Genomic DNA, 20,815 nt, shown 5'->3' on the forward strand with positions numbered 1-20,815 from the left:
TCAACATGTTGATATCTTTCAGCCTTTTGATATATTTCAGCCTTTTGATGCTTTCAGCCTTTTGATCATTCAGCCTTATGTGTTTCAGCCTTTTGATCATTCAGCCTTATGTGATTCAGCCTTTTGTACGTAACCCGTTGTACCTATACTCTGAAATGATTTCAGGTGCTCATGCTCACCATGATTAAATGGCGCAAATAACAAATAAAACAAAACAGACAAAATCCAGTCAAAAGAATATTTTCTGGACAAAAAGAATCTTTAGCGATTCAAAATGGCTTGGTCTTAAGGACAAACGTCTTGAAATCCCGCTTCAATAGTACATCAAAACTTCAGACGCACAAATCTCAAGAAGCAAGCTTCAAACAACAGTGCATTTTATTATTCTGTTCTTGCTCACTTGTAATAAGCTTAAAATAAGAAGATCAGGTGCGCTGGTTTTGTTTACGAAGAGATTTGTGCCCTCAAAATCGTGAGTAGGTCCTAGAATCGGCCATTGTGGCGGCCATATTGGGATTCTAACAAGTCTGTCCTTAAAACTATGTGTTCCATTTCAATCCGTTATTCTAATAAATTTCAAAAGAAAATTGTGCGTTAGCCACGTAAATATAAATTTTGTCGGGGAAAAATGCATTGTCGAATTGAAATAGTCCACCTGACTGTTGTGATTTCTTAATAACTGGCAACACAGTTGTGCCGTCTATGTGAACTAAAGCAGAATAAACAATTAGTTTCTTGTACGCGCGTGTGTTTCACTTCGACTTCGTCACATTTTGGCGACAATTGGAGAAAAACCGGATTAAATTCGTGGGACAGAAACGTAAACACAGCGGAGTGTTGATTAAATTCGAAATCCGACGCGGAATCGTGGATTTACGTGAGAAATAACCCGAAAAATATTCGGCGGCTGGGGGGGAAACATAACCCCAATCGGCACCAGAGCGACAGAAGCAGGGTCAGTGAAAAAAAGAAGCGGAAAAAGAAGATATTGATGTTGTGAAGTCTGCGAAGAGGAGCCAAAACAAAAGTGAAAAGTGTGTCGCCGTAGTTGCGTAAAGAAATGGAAAATAGCAAGTCAACATTGTCACCTTTCGATACCTCCAATACTGCTTCGATTGCAACGCGCTGGACAAAATGGAAACGGTCGCTGGAATTGTTCCTCGAAGTAAACTGCGTGGCTCTACCATCAAGGAAAAAGTCGTACCTCTTGCATTTTGGTGGCACGCAGATCCAGGACATCTTTTACGACACACCCAACCATGATGCACAGCCTCCAGCTGGTTCGGACGTTTACACGGAGGCGATCAAACTGTTGGATGCTCATTTCGCACCTTTCTCCAACATCCCGTACGATCGCTATGTGTTCCGGCAGATAAAACAAGCGGAGGATGAAACTGTTGAGAAGTTTGTCAGCAGGCTGCGAGAGCAAGGACGTTTGTGCGATTACGGGAATGCTCTCGATTTGCGCATTACTGAGCAGGTGTTCGACAACAGCGTATCGGATGAGTTGCGAGAGGTCATTATAAAGAAGAAATTGATCAGCGTGGAAGAAATAGTGCAGGAGGCGCGCATCCTTGAAACAGTGCATCGCAATAAGGAGGATATGAAGAAAAATGCAGTGCCAGTGGACCAAAGCAACGTGAACATAATCAAAAAAGGAACGAAAAAGGACAAATGCTTTCGATGCGGTAATATCGGACATTTTGCAAACGATAAGTGTTGTCCCGCGAAGAATAAAGTTTGCGATAGTTGCAAGCTAGTAGGACACTTCCGTAAAATGTGCAAAACTAAGCCAGAGAGCAGGAAAGCAAAGGAAAAAAAGGGCAAGAAGGTATGGCAGATTCAGGATTCGGATGACGAAGGTGGCGCCCGAGCCGGCTGCAGTTCCAGCAGTGAAGACAGCGACGACGACGTACAGCAAATCTATGCTACCGGAAGCAAGCACGAGTTGGTGACATGCCACATAGGCGGTGTTAAGCTGGATTGGATTGTGGACACCGGGGCCCATGTAAACGTAATCAGCCGGAAGACATGGCGCTACCTAAAGGAAAATGGGCTAAAATTCGAAGCGATGCATAAACCTCGAAAGTACCTTAGCGTCTACGGGGACGGTAAACTGAAGGTCTACAAAACGTTCAGTGCAAATATAGCTACCCGTTCAAACAGCGTGTTCCACGAGGTGTATGTTGTGGACAGCGAAACCGGTGCTAATTTGCTGTGTAAAATACATCGTTGGAGTTGAAAATCCTGGAAATCCACGGCGAGCTGTTCTGCGTTCCCGAAAAAGAAGAACTGAAGGTTGGAAAGATGCAGAATGTGCAGGTGAAAATCCAGATCAACGAAGACGTAGTTCCGATTCAACAACCCTGTCGGCGCTTGCCAATACCTCTGCAGAGCGTAGTCGAAGAGAAGCTGAATGATCTGTTGAAGCAGGACATCATAGAACCTGCCCCGTTGAAAATCACCTGGGCATCACCTCTCGTAGTGACCCCAAAGGATGGAGGAAAAAGTGTACGACTGTGCATTGATATGCGTATGGCTAACAAAGCCATAATCCCTGAACGACACCCGCTACCGACGTTTGAAGAGATAATGCCCCATTTGGATGGGTGTAAGTATTTTTCCAAAATCGACCTGGTGAAAGCATTCCACCAGATAGAGCTGGAGCCTGCTTCTCGTGAAATAACCACTTTTGTAACTCCGACCGCATACTACCGTTACAAAAGACTGATGTTTGGGATGAACTGCTCCGCAGAAATATTCCAGCGGGAAATCGAACGTGTTTTGAAGGGCATTAAAGGTGTCCGCGTATTCATCGACGACATTCTTGTATACGCAAAAACTAAGGCGGAGCACGACGCAAGAGTGGAGTTAGTGCTAAAGCAGCTGCAAGAACATGGACTGACGATTAACCGAGGAAAATGTGAATTCGGGAAAACATCGGTAGACTTCATGGGCCACACGTTATCCGAGCAAGGCATACTACCGAAAAACGACAAAATCAGTGCTGTGCAGTCGTTTAGGCATCCACAAAACGCTACCGAGATGCACAGTTTTCTAGGGCTGGTGAACTACGTCGGTAAGTTCATACCAAATCTCTCGGAAATGTCAACAACCCTTCGTCAAATGGCAGTTAAGGGCGCTAAATTTGAATGGACGAAGGAGCGCCTACGATGTTTCGAGAAGATCAAGGCTGCCCTGGTAAACCCTAAGCACCTCGGATACTTCAGCCCAAGGAACCGCACACTGCTTATCACCGATGCCAGCGACAACGGTCTAGGTGCAGTCTTAGTGCAGATCATCCACAACGACGCCCGAGTCATCAGCTACGCGAGTAAAAGCCTCACCAAAACTGAACGGAAGTACTCAACACTCGATAAGGAAGCTCTGGCTATCGCCTGGGCTGCTGAACGGTTTCAGATGTACCTAACCGGTATGGAGTTCACCGTCCGTAATAACCGATCACAAGCCGTTAGTGGGCATTTTCAATGAGAAGTCAACACCCAACAAGCGACAAGAGAGGTGGGTCTTAAGAATGCAACACTTCCGGTATCAAATCGTGCACGTTCCGGGAAAGACTAATATTGCGGACCCACTTTCGCGACTACCAAAGGAGCTGAAGTGTAGAACATTCGACAAAGGAGCTGAAACTGCGTTATCTGCTATTGTGGAAGTCAACAAGCCGGCTGCGATAACGATGGACGAGATTAAGCTGTATTCGCGAGAGGATGCGGAGTTGCAGAGTGTAAAAAAGGCACTACACGATGACCAGTGGCAAGGCGATTTGAAACGATACGCAGTGTTTAAAGGAGAGCTTTGTTTCGCAAATGAAGTTCTACTGAGAGGATCTAGAATTGTCATTCCTTTAAAGTTGCGAGAGACGGTTCTAAAATTGGCGCACATCGGCCATCCAGGTCGCGAGAAAATGAAACGGAGAATGCGGATTGCGGTTTGGTGGCCGGGTATGGACGGAGATGCAGAGAAAGCGTGTCGAGAGTGTTTCGAGTGTCAACTAGTTGCACCTTTCGAAAAACCGGAGCCCATGTGCATAAGAGACCTACCAGTTGCTCCATGGGTGCACTTGGCGGGAGATTTCCTTGGACCTCTTCCGGATAATAGCTATTTATTCGTGCTGATTGACCTCTATAGTCGATACGTTATGGCTGAACCGATGACGAGAACTACCTCTGGCGATGTGATTCGTTTTTTGAAAAGTATTTTCACAAGGATGGGATTACCACTAGTGTTAACATTCGACAACGCTAGGAACTTCGCAAGCCAGGAGATGAAAGACTACTGCTTCGATAACGGAATCAAGCTGACCCATACGACTCCGTACTACCCCAGTGCAAACGGCGAAGTCGAGCGCCAAAATCGGTCCATCCTGAAAGTACTGAAGATAAGCAAACAACAGAACGCGGACTGGAAAGCTGGCCTGCAGGAATACCTGTACATGTATTCTGTGACCCCACATTCCGTGACGGGAGTCGCACCGGCCGAACTAATGTTCGGAAGAAGATTTCGTGATTTGATCCCCCATTTTCCACTGCAAGCTCTGGACGACAGCGAGTTGCGTGATCGGGATCGGACGGTTAAGTATCAAGCCAAGACCTACAGAGATGAAAAAGTTGGGGCAAAGGAGTCACTTGTATCACTCGGAGATGAAGTGCTAATGAAAAACGTGCTTCCTCAAAACAAATTGGCCTCAAAGTTTTTGCCAACTCCGGCGAAAGTAATTGATCGGCGAGGGAACAGCGTAACACTCGAAACCCAAGATGGACAAACCTACAAGCGCAACACTTCACACGTGAAACGGTTGGTACGCCCACCTACCATGGACAACGACATTGAACCGGAATCGACTTCATCGGCACCTCGGGACGACGAGAATACACCAGCTACAGCAGAGAAGGATTTCGTATTCCAACCGGTTAGATCAGCTAGGCCGAACCGCCAGATAACGCGGCCTAAACGATATGATGATTACCATCTTGATTGAACGTTTAATTTCTCAATATTTTGCAACTTTGTTTAAATAAAAGAAGGGAGATATGTTGTGATTTCTTAATAACTGGCAACACAGTTGTGCCGTCTATGTGAACTAAAGCAGAATAAACAATTAGTTTCTTGTACGCGCGTGTGTTTCACTTCGACTTCGTCACACTGACCATCCAAAAATTAAGGAAAAACACTCACACAAAAGTCACGCCGCCGTGAAAAGTACGTCATATCATACACATCATGACAAAAAAATAGCAAACAGCATACATACATCGCCAGATAAAATAAAGTGCACAAAATTGAAAGAAAAAACACATTTACGCAAAATCAAAATCATGTTACAAAAGTTCCACAAAAATTAGGGTATCGTGCTAGAAAAAAAAATATATCTCGGCACAATGGTTGCACAAAAAATCAAACACAATTGCTTCGCCATACAAAGAAAATACACAAAATTGCTCTTCACAAAAAATTGCACTAAACAAAGCACGCTGTCAAACAAACAAAACAAAATTTTAAAGAGCTATTGGTGGCCAAGCCATCATTTAGATGGTAAATGTTCATCCTCGTATGCCACTGTTATATACGCGTAAATTAATTAATTTGTACGGTTTCTTAAGGAGGAAATAATAAGTCCGTTCTGGTTCGTGGTTTATAATCTCATATATTTCTCGTATAACAATTGTTGAGAAGTCTTGATCTCTCGTGTCTCTTCTAGAGCTCTGAGTACCCTCTTAAGGGTAGCGTGTATTTATGGAATATGAAGTCATAACAAAATATACTTATATATCTTGTTCACTGCCGTAATTCTGCAAAGTGACGTAAGCGCCATTCAAAATTTCGATATTTTGTGGTAGGGGGATTAGGGGCATAATGGACACCCGGGGCGAAATGGACACCCCTGTTTTAGCCGAAACCGTTGACTTTTATGGTAAATTTTTAATGCATAAGTGTAAAGGAACAAGTAATTGTTCTATTTTGCAAAAGTTCCATTATATTCCTCCAAAATAACCAAAATATCATTGAAATTGAAATATGTTTTTCAATTGGTGAAATTCTTATAATTTTGAAGGAGCAGCAAATAAGGTATTACGAGTGTTTAAGTGTGTCCACGATAAAAACCAGTGAATTGTTAGCTTATCTACATGTATACGCATATTTAGCAATGGATGAAGTATTACATTTTTAATCAGAACTTACTCAAAATAGCAATTTCAATGTTGTAGTCAATTCGGGGCGAAATGAACACCAGCAATTACGAATGGATGTACGCGCATTGCATACTGTTAGGCGTTTTAAGGAGTTTGGAAAAAATCAATCAGATTATTTTAGCCTAAAGTTTATTTAATTAACTTTGATGCTATGTAAACTCGTCTAAGATGGAGTATTATATCTGTGGTATTGATCTCCGTAGGCAAATTACTTAACTGGTCGATGTTACCAAAGAATAAGCATAAAATATGGAGGGGTGTCCATTATGCCCCGATGGGTGTCCATTTCGCCCCGTACCTTTTCTGCCAGCCCTGAAAAACAAACGGTTTACAATTTGTTATTTCTTCACAATAAAGACATTCTACCTGCAAAACGTAGGAAACATGTTAAAGTTGTAAGACAACTGATAATATGTTAAGTTTTACTCTGTTATACAGGCCTAACGTACTCATTTGCTTAGGGTGTCCATTATGCCCCTAATCCCCCTATATAACAGTGGCATACGAGGATGAACGTTTACCATCTAAAAGATGGCTTGGCCACCAATAACTCTTTAAAATTTTGTTTTATTTGTTTGACAGCGTGCTTTGTTTAGTGCAATTTTTTGTGAAGAGCATTTTTGTGTATGACGTAATTCAATAATTAGATAAGGAAACTAGAAATCTCTTATATGCTATGTTTTCTCACCGGTTTTGTCAGTTGAGTTGTAGTTGTGCGCCAATATCTGCCGTTCTAATACCGTTTTGGCATTAACAATCTATCGTATTATAAACAGTCACAAATGTTCTATATAATTAAATAATGTGTCAATAATTCAATATTTCTTACCGGTGAAGTGGAACATACAATATCTGTCGTCTGATAGCACGTATGATAGCCTGATTTATAAAGATGCTAATTTAGTTATTGTGGATAGATTTTAGAGCATTTTAGAGTGAGTTTGATGCACACAAACTATTAAGAACTTAAATAACTAAGCTGATTATAATTTCTACTGGGATTTTATTAGTTATTCTATAGTTTTAGAGCCAATCTTGAACGTTACTTCGTTTTTACTTCGATCCTATCCTATGCTGATGTTTACATCTGATGTGGTACTCACCGCGTGGTAGCGAGAACCCTTCTATCATCATTCCACTCATCATTAGCTTTGCCTGGATTAAGGTCTAGACGGACAGTGCGCTGATACGATATCAGCTAACAGTCGTGTCCGAAGAACTTCTTAAATTACGTACAGTCAAAACTGAAATCTAATAATTTTCCATCTTATATGTATTTGGACCAACGCATTGGAAATAACTCGGAAGATATTTGTAATCTCTTTGCATTATTTTTTCCACGAAATATATACCACGAAATACTGCACGGTTTACAAAAATTAGATGCTTCTAAAGGTGCTGGACCTGACGGAATTCCGCCAATATTCATGAAAACTCTAATTAATTAATTAATTTGTACGGTTTCTTAAGGAGGAAATAATAAGTCCGTTCTGGTTCGTGGTTTATAAACATCTCATATATTTCTCGTATAACAATTGTTGAGAAGTCTTGATCTATCGTGTCTCTTCTAGAGCTTTGGGTACCCTCTTAAGGGTAGCGTGTATTTATGAAATATGGAGTCACAACAAAATATACTTATACACCGTGTCCAAGAAGTTCTCATACAAAATCAAATTGAATTCATTTCACTTCTGTAAATAGGATTTTCAAACTAAATTTATTTATTGAAAGGCCATCTAACACTGATCAAATACAGCATATGTTTTGGAATTAACTGTCCTGTATCCTTCTCTGCTGATCGCTTATGTGTCGTATGTCCATTTCAGCTGGCACGCAAGCCATTTCATCGGTACTTCGTCACATTTTAACGAGTAATGGTTTTACGGTGTAACAAATTAGGTTCCTGTCCTCGCCATTGCTAGTGGCAGCCAAACCATAAGAGAAAAAAATATGAGATTCTGTATTGGTGAAGTATGAAGTCATTTTATTTTTTCACAAAATAAAGTGTAAATTAAACAAAAATGTACATTGACCTGTTATAATGAGATTTGTTGTGCTAAAAAAGCATGGCTGCATTTTATCTTGTTCATTCACACCACTCTCACTTCTAAAACATGCTTGTATCCCTACTGTGAAAAATTTTGTCTAAAATTTACGTTTTATGATGATTATTTTTAATATAACGGTCTTTTTCAAGGAAATCAGCCCAAGTTGAGGTTAGTTGCATATGTCTTACTATATCATCAGTAAAATTGTTTTGTTTTAGCCTTAGTATATCCATTTGGTCAATGCTTGTGATAAAAACTCAAAATTTAACCCTATGGCTCTATTTAGCTACCGTAGAATGAAAAATTATTCGAACATGCTTCTTGCGTGCCGAAGCAAACGGATTTCAGAAAACGGAAGTGTACCCGAGCAGAAAAGAATAGCAACAAAATAACATATCGAGGTATTAATCTTAAATAAGATTATACCTCGATATGCCCTTCATTAGGTGGACATAAGAGGCAAAATAACAAAAATGAATACCATAATTTTGTATAAATAACACCTGAAAAATAACAAGTCTTGTTATTTCAATAATGAATGCATACCATAAATTTCAAGTGCTCTGTTTGTTTTCCAGAAGGTATAAAATAACAAAGTAATAACATACCGTCGTGCGGGGCTACTTTTGAAATGCGGGGCTACTTTGGACACTTTTGAATATGGATTTTTTGAATTCAAAATATGGTTCAAATCTGTTTGATGTCTTAGGAACTATTATGAAGCAATAGTTTTCCCTTCATTTGGTTGAAATTATTTTTCAAACAGACCGTTTATTGCTTGTCAGGTCGCGAAAAAAACATCGAATAAACCAATATAATATACATAACGTATCAGAACATTTGGTCTGTAGGCATTGTTTCTACAGTTCATAAATTTCAAAGGGTTGATCAATTCATTCAAAATGTATCAACGTAGCATATACAATCGAATATTTGTATCGTTATACGTTATAAATGACCGTTTCGCCCAAATAAAGGATTGATGGTCCCTTTTTGCAGGCTATCTATATAGCAATATCACGCTGCTCATCATACCAAAGGTAGCACAGAACCATCTTAAAACGCATATTTTTATTGAAATTATGTATGATACAGTATACTACAGTATTGGTACAATGTAGTTTTCCAAATAACCCTGGAATTTGAAATGCAGTTTTGTTATAGATAAAAATGTCCAAAGTAGCCCCCATCCGGTTCTATATGAGATGTGTCCGATTGGTGTATGAACAACTTTTTTGTTTATTGATGGATTTAGCTCAAATTTTGCATACATCCTACATACATACTCACAATTATTGTGTATAAAAATTGCGGAAATTCATTCACTAGTCTGGGAGTTATAATGTCATAAAGTTGAAAAACCATGAAAAAGTGTATAAAGAAGCCCCGCACGACGGTATCTTGCTATTAAATTGAACATTTTTCGATAGCTCCATGATGTAATACCAAATCTTGTTATTCTGTAATTTTCCCAGTTAAATCAACAATACGACATAAACACCTAACTTTGCTCAAATACGTCCAATTGTTATTGTGGTGTTCTTATAACATTGCGTAGAATAATATAGCAATACCAACTTGAGGTATTAGAGCATAGGTTGCTCTTTGCACGGTATTTGTAAGGTATGCCCTTCTGCTCGGGTACTGCTAGGCTTATAAAAACTAACAGAATAGTAGTTTACGCAACAAGGTGCAGAATAACGATTTTTACAGCACGAGTCGTACATTTATCCAACGAGGCTTGCCGAGTTGGATAATTACGACGAGTGCTGGAAAAATCGAGTTCTGCATCGAGTTGCGTACAACGTTTTTTGCAATTTCATAAATTACCCTTGAGGATAGTTTTTAAACAAAACTTTTTCGTCAAACTGCATACTGATGTTCATAGCCATGTTCAAGAAAATCTGATCATAACAGTTTATACTGTGCAGTTGTCACAATTTTTCAAAACTGCGTTCAGAAAGCATCAAGAAATTGATCAAAACTGAAAACAGTGCTGTAATGATTCATTACGCAACGCAAATCAGTGCTGTAATGAACCATTACAGCATTGTTAATTTGGTGTGGGAAAGTAGGCCTTTTCCTGTCAGATTTCCGTGAGGTAAAACAGCCTATTACGATGAGAAATTGCAAAAAATAACGTTATTCTTAACCGTATGCTTTATTTAATCAGTATTATGTAGCCCTTAAATACATGCATTCATTTTGAAAATATAAATTACAGATGTCAAATAAAATTACATTTTCTAAATAAGTTTTTTGTATGAGAACTTATTGGACACGGTGTATATCTTGTTCATTTTTTACTTCCAAAAAGAGCTTCATGTCGTCGGCATAAATAAGTAATTTGACTTTTTCAAGAATGAAAGAAACGTCGTTTACGAACAGAATGAATAAAAGGGGGCCTAGATGGGAACATTGAGACTCCAGAAGTGACTTGAATTGGATTAGATTGTTTTCCATTAAATTTTATTAATTGTTGTCGGTCCGGAAGGTATGATTCAAGCCATTCTAGAAGCCCGAGTTCTATTCCATTTTTCTGCAGCTTGAAGAGTAACAATGGAATATCAATTCTATCAAATGCTTTACTAAAGTCGGTGTATAGAGCTTCTACGTGGTTGCCATTATTCATGGCATTCAACGTGTATTTAATGAATTCTATAAGGTTTGTAGCAGTAGAACGGCCCTTAAAGAATCCATGATGTTTATCTGTAATTCTGTGTCTAATTTGATTAAACACTTTTTCATTAATTATTGCTTCAAACAGCTTAGGAATGCAAGAAATAATGGCTATTCCACGATAATTACGTACATCTGATTTTTTTTCCTGATTCAAATATAGGCACTAAAAAGGAATTCTTCCATGCTTTTGGGAAGGTTCTTGATTCAAGAAATGTTTTAAAGAGCCCGAATAATGGAGCAGTTAGCTCAGTAGCTAGAGTTTTCATGAATATTGGCGGAATTCCGTCAGGTCCAGCACCTTTAGAAGCATCTAATTTTTGTAAACCGTGCAGTATTTCGTGTACTTTGATGTGATTAACACCTACCGCTGGATATTCAGGCATGTATTCAAAAAAGTCGAGGTCACGATCGTTTTCGGAATATGAGGTATATATTTCCTGGAAAAATAATGCGATGAGATTACAAATATCTTCCGAGTTATTTCCAATGCGTTGGTCCAAATACATAGAAGATGGAAAATTATTAGATTTCAGTTTTGACTGTACGTAATTTAAGAAGTTCTTCGGACACGACTGTTAGCTGATATCTTGCGATTTTTGACTGGGAAGATTATTTCGAATAATTTGTTCTAGCTTGCAGTCTTAATAATTGGCCTACGAATTTATTTTCTTGGCTCCAACGTTTCGATCCCAATTTGGATCTTCATCAGGGATAAAGAATTATTCGTAGCTGTCCAAAAACATTCAGCCTGTAGTGTTGTCTTAGTTTTGTCGTTGGGAAGTCGGTTTGGTAATCTAGTACTACCATCTGTACGCCTCCACTGTACTATGTTTTTCGCCCACAATTCAATATAACACTTATTGGGATCGAAACGTTGGAGCCAAGAAAATAATTTCGTAGGCCAATTATTAAGACTGCACACAGTTAGAAAAAATTACCGACTTCGGTAATGTTTTACCGAAATCTCAACCGTTAAGTTTGTTTTACAGGAAAAAATCGGTAAAGGTAGCAACTTTTACCGAAGTTCGTTAGAGTTTGACAGATAAACGATAACATTTTACCGAAATTTGTTAATTTTTTACAGAAATTCGTTAAAAATCCATTACCGAACGCTCAGTGGTTGAGATTTCGGTAAAAATTACCGAACGCGATTAGCTGTGCAAGCCAGAACAAATTATTCGAAGTTAGCTGATATCGTATCAGCGCACCGTACGTCTAGACCTTAATCCAGGCAAAGCTAATGATGAGTGGAATGATGATAGAAGGGTTCTCGCTACCACGCGATGAGTACCACATCAGATGTAAACATCAGCATAAGATAGGATCGAAGTAAAAACGAAGTAACGTTCAAGATTGGCAATACCTGTTTTGCTCGAAAACTATAGAACAACTAATAAAATCCCAGTAGAAATTATTATCAGTTTAGTTATTTAAGTTCTTAATAGTTTTTGTGCATCAAACTCACTCTAAAATGCTCTAAAATCTATCCACAATAACTAAATTAGCATCTTTATAAATCAGGCTATCATACGTGCTATCAGACGACAGCTATTGTATGTTCCACTTTACCGGTAAGAAATATTGAATTATTGACACATTATTTAATTATATAGATCATTTGTGACTGTTTATAATACGATAGATTGTTCATGCCAAAAGGGTATTATAGAACGGCAGATATTGGCGCACAACTACAACTCAACTGACAAAACCGGTGAGAAAACATAGCATATAAGATATTTCTAGTTTGCTTATCTAATTATTGAAATACGTCATAGTCACGACTATCGGGCTCAAACTCCGCTCATTGCATGAAAGGAACGAATTTCTTGAAAGGAACTAAACGTAAGTAGTAGTGGCGTTAAGAATTAAACATAAAACTTCTTCGGGCAAGCATACGATGGCCCACAGAATTCGAGCAGGGGTTTCCAAAACCAGTTGCACGTTGCACAAGAATTAAACAAGAATATTTTTTAAAGTAAGATTTTGTATTAATATTCCAAAATTTATTAAATGTCATTTGTAGGAAAATTATATTCTCCCAGTTATCATCGGATCACGTGTGTTTCAATCATTTCCGTGCTGGAGAATCACAATTTTGGAAGTTCCGTTGGATCAAGATTCAACAGCATATAATTTTCGTTTATTACAACGAGTCGAGCGTAATGCCTAGTCGCGGTGTCATTAAGCCGGGTGTGAAAAGTGATAAGGGCGCACGGCCAAAGGAAACTGTGGTTGGAGATCAAAGTGCTGATGGTGGTGGTAATCCCGAAGTGGTGGTCGTAAATGAAACCATGGAAGGACATACGTGTAAGACGTGTCAAGGACCGGACACCGACGACATGGTACAATGCGACAGTTGCGATGTATGGTTTCACTTTTCCTGCGTGGGCGTTTCAGAAGAAGTTGCTGACAAGAGCTGGAGTTGCACTAACTGCGTTGCCGCGAAATGGATTCAGCGAACTAAGACAGCTTTGGAAGAAAGTGTCCTACAAGGGAAAGGGAACCTCGATCGAAGGTCGACCAGAAGCCAGCCGGTTGGAAACATCGCAACAAGAACCCGTGTCAATCCAGTAATTCTCTCTACGACGGTATCCCAGAAGACTATCTCGTCGGTATAACTTCCTCCCGATGTAGTGGTTGAGCGAATACGATCGGATCAACAGAAGCAGCAGTCGGCATCGCCAATTGACAGTTGTGGCACAGGCATAGGAATTCCATGGGACGTAGAAAAGGCACTGTCGGAGATTTCCGTCTCATCTTCGCAAAGATCAGCGGTGCAGCGAGCGAAGCTTCAGTTAATGCGGCTGGAGGAAGAACGGCAGTTTCAGCAGCAGCAAGATGAACGTGGACAAGCCGCGGAAGAAAGGGATGCGCAGGAACATAGAGAGTTCTTGGACAGGAAATACCGTCTTCTTTAAGAAGTTGTTAGTGAGAGGAGTTCAAGGAGTCGCAGCGATACTTCAAGTCGGGTCAACGATTGGATACAGACAGCAAGTCAGGTGCAGCAGATTGAACCAGACGTGGATAGTTCCCGTAACGATATTCCACCGAGGAATGTAGAGCCAGTCCGTACGATTGGGCAGCTCCGACAGCAACGTATCCCGAGCAGAAGAAAATAACAAGAGAATAACATATCAAGGTATTTATTTTAAATACTACCATAGCTTGATATGCCCTTCATTAGGTGGTAATAAGAGGCAAAATAATAAAAACGAATACCAAAACTTTGTATAAATATCACATAGACAATAACAAGTCTTGTTATTTCAATAATGAATGCATACCTAAAATTATTTCATGTGCTGTATTTGTTATTCCATAGTTATTTAATAACAAACTAATAACATTTCTTGTTATTAAATGTTTAATTTGTTCAATGACTTCATCTATATCTATATCTATATATATATATATATATATATATATATATATATATATATATATATATATATATATATATATATATAGATATAGATATAGATATATATATATATATATATATATATATATATATATATATATATATATATATATATATATATATATATATATATATATATATATATATATAGATATAGATATATATATATATATATATATATATATATATATATATATATATATATATATATATATATATATATATATATATATATATATATAGATATAGATATATATATATATATATATATATATATATATATATATATATATATATATATATATATAGATATAGATATATATATATATATATATATATATATATATATATATATATATATATATATATATATATATATATATATATATATATATATATAAATGAGTTCAAAGTCCCTTTGAGGCAACAAAACTCACGAACGGGTGAACTGATCAGCATGACTCTTGCACGGTTCGATTCGTATTCATGGGGGCTGTGTTTATATATAGAAAAAGTTATGAAAATGAACTGAAAAAATAAGAAAACTGATAAAGTAGTTATTCTTTTTGACCGGGGAAGAAAATCAACACGATCGAAATGAAACCAATCTAGAGTGCCATGCTGCAATGACCTTAACAATTGTCAAATCACAACAACTTGGCAAGACAAAGTTTGCCGGGATAGCTAGTGATGAAATAAAAAATCTTGATCTTCGGTTATTTTCACTGCTCAACCAACAAATACTAAATCAATACCAAACTCTGCTCAAATACCTCCAACTGTTATTGTGATGTTCTCATAACATTTCGTAGAATAACGCAGCAATAACAATTTTAGCTATTAGAGTACATGTTGCTCTTCGCATAGTATTTGTAAGGTATGCCCTTCTGCTCGGGATTCGGTTCAAACCAAACGCCCAAACTGGATCCGCCAACGACGTACAGGCTGCTCAGCAGTTCACCCATCGTCTTCTCAATCAGCAGTTCCGCTCAGCAGATCAACCATCGCACTCTAGATTCACTAATAATCAGCGAGTTCTGCCAATGCAGATGAGCCAAGTCACCTGCCAGATTCGATCATCGATTGGACGCCCATCTCAGCCGAATTTCGTTCCCAATAGAACCGTCGACCACCAGAACTTCGTCACATGCACCAATACGGGTGTTTCATCTCAACAGCATGCGAGTCAGACTCTTCGGCCGGTGTTCAACTCTACTACATTCGATGAGCCTGTTCAGGCCCCACCAGCGTGTTCTACTGGAGGTAATCATCGGGGAAGTATCTGCGCTTCTCAAGGAACGTACCAAGAGGATTGCCAGGACGAGTTCCAACTTTCTCGTTCACAAGTGGCGGTTAGACAAGCAGTTCCGAGAGACTTGCCTACGTTCGCTGGGAATCCGCCATTCTGAGGAATGGCCAGTTTTTCTGTCTATGTACAATCGTACGACTACGATGTGCGGATTTACCGAAGAGGAGAATCTAATTCGACTGCAAAAGAGCTTGAAAGGAAAGGCCTATGAAGCCGTAAAGAGCCGTCTCCTGTATCCCGGGAATGTCTCTGGCATTCTAAGAACATTGAGGATGCTCTTTGGTCAACCCGAAGTCATCATTCAGTCATTAATCGGAAAAGTGAGCGCTCTACCAGAAATTCGGGAAGAAAAGCTGGATTCGTTAGTTGATTTCGCTGTGCATGTACAAAACTTATATTATTTGGTTTTGATCACCGTTTGCTTTATTTGTTGGTTTTGATTGGTTTTTCTCGGTGAAACTGAACTGCAATTAAACGTCGTTTTTACGTTTCAACCTACTTTTTTATTTTTTCGGTCGCCTTGGGAAACGGACGGGCGGCGGATTTTTTCTGAAGATGACCGAAAAAATAAAAAAAAGTAGGTTGAAACGTAAAAACGACGTTTAATTGCAGTTCAGTTTCACCTAGAAAAACCAATCAAAACCAACAAAAAAAAATGTACAAAACTTCTGCGCTACAGTAGATGCTTGTAGACTGCAGGAGTACATGTACAATGTTTCTCTGATTCATCAGCTAGTCAGCAAACTACCGGCCTCGCTCAAACTCAATTGGGCACAGCCAGCATCGTCTAACTATGCCTACGGTCAACCTGGCGACCTTCAATGCGTGGATTTATGCTCTAGCGGAGGCAGCAAGCGTAGTAACCTTTCCATCGTCAACGCAATCGGAGAAGTCTTCCCAAGCGGAATCTCGAGGTCTCAGGAAAGGCAATGCGTATCTCAACGCTCATTCCGAGTCTTCATCTGAAGAAACCCATAGTACCTCATGGGATGAACATGCTGCAACAAAGCCAACGCAGTCGAAGCAAAGTTGTCCGATTTGCAAAAGTAACTGCAAGTCTGCTGATAAATGCAAGCGCTTCTTAGAGCTCTCCAGAGATTCACGATGGACCGCTGTCAGGGAGTTCGGATTCTGCAGGACTTGTTTACGGATACACAAAGGAAGCTGCAATTCCCAGCCGTGCGGAAAAACGGATGTCCCTTCCGACATCACGAGTTGCTGCATAATGACTCGAAGCAAAGGACGCAGAGCACTGAAACCACGAACAGCAGCGAAATCACACCAGCTCCACCATCATGTCCCGGTCCGTCAGGTTGCAACATCCATAGGACAACTGCCAGCTCCGTGCTGTTTCGTTATCTTCCCGTCGTGCTATACGGTAAAACGGGCACAATTCGAACGTACGCATTCCTGGACGAGGGTTCGGAGCTCACATTGCTCGATCAAGAGCTTGCTGAAACCCTAGTGCTGGATGGTGCAGAGCGTCCACTATGTCTTCGATGGACCGGTGGAACCGAAAGATGTGAACCAAATTCACGAGTCTACGATCTTCAAATTGCTGGAGTCAGAGAAGGAAGTAAGCGGTTTGCCATCAGCGATGCACGATCAGTGAAAGACCTCATGTTGCCACCACAAACACTGGACATGGATGGTTTATCCAAGCAGTATTCACACCTTCGGGACTTACCTATCGATTCATACCGGAATATTCGCCCACGCATCCTAATTGGAACGAAGCATGCTCACCTCGGACTCGTCATGAAAAACCGCGAAGGAGAATTCAGACAGCCGATTGCCGTTAAATCACGGCTCGGATGGACGATCTGTGGAGGAAATGGACTTGTACAGGGAGCAAATCTTCATTATTACAGCTTCCACATCTGTCCATGTAACAGTTCATCCGACGACGAACTTCATCAAGCGATGAAGAACTATTTCTCTCTTGATAGCCTCGGAGTGACAAAAACCGACAATGTGCTCGTATCTGTTGAAGATCAGCGTGCTTTGTCGATGCTTCAGTCCCTTACTTGTCACAAGGATGATCGGTATGAATCCGGTCTACTCTGGCGCTACGATGACACCCGTCCGCCGGATAGTCGGCCCATGGCATTGCGGCGATTCCACTGTCTGAAAAATCGTTTGGACAAGGACGCGGAACTGCACACGACTTTGCAAGCCAAGATCGCGGATTACCTGTCAAAGGGATACATCAGGAAACTCAGCGAAGAAGATCTAAATCAAAAGGTTTCTCGCCGGTGGTACCTACCGGTCTTCCCCGTAACAAATCCAAACAAACCCGGAAATGTGCGGGTAGTTTGGGACGCTGCAGCCAATGCTCACGGGACGTCGCACAGTGGAGCACCGAGTACATCAAAACTTATCAAAATTATTTTGACGCATTTTCGCAACCCAAATGCAACCCAAATTAGTAATGAAACGTATTTCATAGTTTTCGTATTTTTTTATTTTGTCATTAGGGTGACCAATTTTATGTTTGTAAAAGTCAAGATTTTTCGAAACTAAAATTTTTCAAAAAATCACAACTTTTGAACCAGTTGACCGATTTTAAACTTATTTTTTTTGCTTGAAAGCTGTTGAATTCTAGTTTTCAGCAAAAATACGTTAAGAGGGCCAAATAGTGTTTTAAGGCAAATAATATCATATAATAATATAATTATCACGATTTTTTCAAAGTGTTGCAACTTTTGAAATCGGAAACATCCGGAAGGTTTTCTTTCTGCATTTGAAAGAGGAACAATAGTTTTATCATACACTAAACGCAGATTTTCCGGAAAGAGCCGGAAAATCAACTTATTTCATTTTGAATGTACGGTAAAGGGTTCCATTAAATATTTTTTTCAATATTTTCATATATTGTATGTAAATTCAACGTCAATTTGTTTGGGTTTCAAATTAACAGAATAACAACATTAACATTTTTTAAAAAACTGTATCGTTGAATTGATTAACTATCAATTTCATTCACTTTGTACGGTCGTGAGTTGCACGCGCTGTGAGTTATATCAAAGAAAACGGCTAAACTTCAGCTTCACTTAACCTCTTCTGTTAAGCGTAAACAAAACATTTGGACACTGCTTAGCTGTCAAACGATTACACGATAACTACACTTAGCAAAAACACAACGGAAAACCCAATTACTTCATTTTGAGTTTTTCCACTTATGATCAGGTTTTGATGTGATTTACTCCAATGTGCGTCGCTCAATTCAGCACTATTAAAAGGCCCGGATCTACTATGCTCCCTTCTCACAATACTTTTGCAATTTCGGGAGCGCCGAGTCGGTCTTACAGGTGATATTCGTGAGATGTTTCGCCAAGTTTTGATTCGAGCAGAGGACCAATTCTGCCAATGTTTCTACTGGATGAACGAACGTGAAGAAATTGAAGTATATGCCATGCAAGTGATGACTTTCGGAGCATGCTGCTCCCCTCGCACTGCACAATTCGTGAAGAACATTAACGCTGACCGTTTCAAGGTAGAGTATCCAGCTGCTCACCAGGTCATCACGAAGTCTCACTACGTCGACGATATGCTTCTTAGTGTTGATACCGACGAGCAAGCCATCAAGTTAGCCGAAGATGTCAAATATGTCCACAGTCGAGGCGGAATTGAAATTAGAAACTGGATAAGCAACTCTACGAAAGTCTTGGCAGCACTGAAGGGAACTGATGTAAGCGAAAAGTGTCTGGACCTGGCATCAGAACTAGCTACGGAAAAGGTCCTGGGCATGTGGTGGAACACGGCAGATGACGTATTCACGTATAAGATTGGATGGAATCGTCACGATCCGGCCTTACTAGGAGGTCAAAGGCGCCCAACAAAGCGGGAGGTTCTCCGAGTACTGATGACCATTTTCGATCCATTAGGATTGATTTCTCATTTCCTATCGTATTTGAAAATACTCCTCCAGCAAATCTGGTGATCCGGTGTACAATGGGATGGGGCTTACCTGGCTGCAGGTTCTTCCACTGGTAGAACATGTACGGATTCCCAGATGTTACAATTCTCAGTACCTTGGGAGTGAGATCGATGAAGTTCAGCTCCACACGATGGTGGATGCCAGTGAGAACGGCACAGCCGCCGTTTGCTATCTGCGTTTCTTGATTGGCGAAACGATCCTTTGCTCTATCGTCGCCGCAAAATGCAGAGTTGCACCACTCAAGTTCACACCCAAGTAACACCGAAAACATAATCAGAAGTATGACACGAATGCCACAATAATGGTGAAGTGTCGTTAATAAATAGTAATAATAATCAGAAATCTTAAACTAATCATTTTGTCCTATAACAGTTGTTTCAAAGTTTTTTAAAACAAATGTTGTCTTGTATAAGTCATATTCATGATTCCAAAAACTAGTATTTAATGATATCTTATTAAAAAGTCGTATTTGAGTAAATATTTTGTCTTTTCAAACAAATCTGACATGTTGTTATCATTTTTGTTGGATATTTTCTAATAACGTTGCTGCAAAATACGCAATATGACAAGTCCAGCCACTTGTCATCCAAATACTACCCCACAGTAAAAAAGCGAGCCAACATCTCTGACCCCCATTGTGCGTTGAACCCCATTTTGACAGCAAAATTTGTAAACAGTAAACTTTTCTGGACCAACACTTGAAAAGCGCGTAATATTTTCCACAACAAAAAAGAAAATTTTCGAAAATACTAGAAGAATTATGAAAAAATCTAATTCTCTTAGCTGAAATATGTTACAATAAATAAAAACGTGTTCAAATTAGGCCGCAATTGGGGATGTTAAGAACTTTTTTTGTTAAAGAAAAAATATCACTCGTAAACTACGCCTAAATCAAATGTTTGACCTGAAACAGATGATGACTTCAAAAACATGGCCGCATCGCAGCCGGTTGGACAAGTCTGATTAAGTTTTATATTTGTCCTAATATTCTCGGTAGGTTCTTCAGATTTGTGCTCATGAAAATTTGAGCTGTGGCTTCGTCATATCTTCACCTTAACGTTTTGCTAATAAATGCAAATATATTACAACACTCCACTTTATTGGGTTTTACATCACAGCATATTTCCTGTATTGAACGCGAACTTTCAATAGCGAACTTTCAATAAATTCTTCTCTATACTACTGCCGTCCAACTTACCC

General features: G+C 39.5%; 1 protein-coding gene and 1 long non-coding RNA gene across 8 annotated transcripts in view; one reads left to right on the top strand and one right to left on the bottom strand.

Annotated features, from left to right (window-relative positions):
- LOC109402987 (liprin-alpha-1) overlaps positions 1-20,815 on the top strand; it is a 545,355-nt gene that overhangs the window by 225,523 nt on the left and 299,017 nt on the right. The window lies entirely within an intron of this gene.
- The window catches only part of LOC134288983 (uncharacterized), a 487,443-nt gene that overhangs the window by 168,636 nt on the left and 297,992 nt on the right, over positions 1-20,815 (bottom strand). The window lies entirely within an intron of this gene.

This window comes from Aedes albopictus, chromosome 2 (assembly GCF_035046485.1).
Source record: "Aedes albopictus strain Foshan chromosome 2, AalbF5, whole genome shotgun sequence".
NCBI classification, from domain to species: Eukaryota; Metazoa; Arthropoda; class Insecta; order Diptera; family Culicidae; genus Aedes; species Aedes albopictus.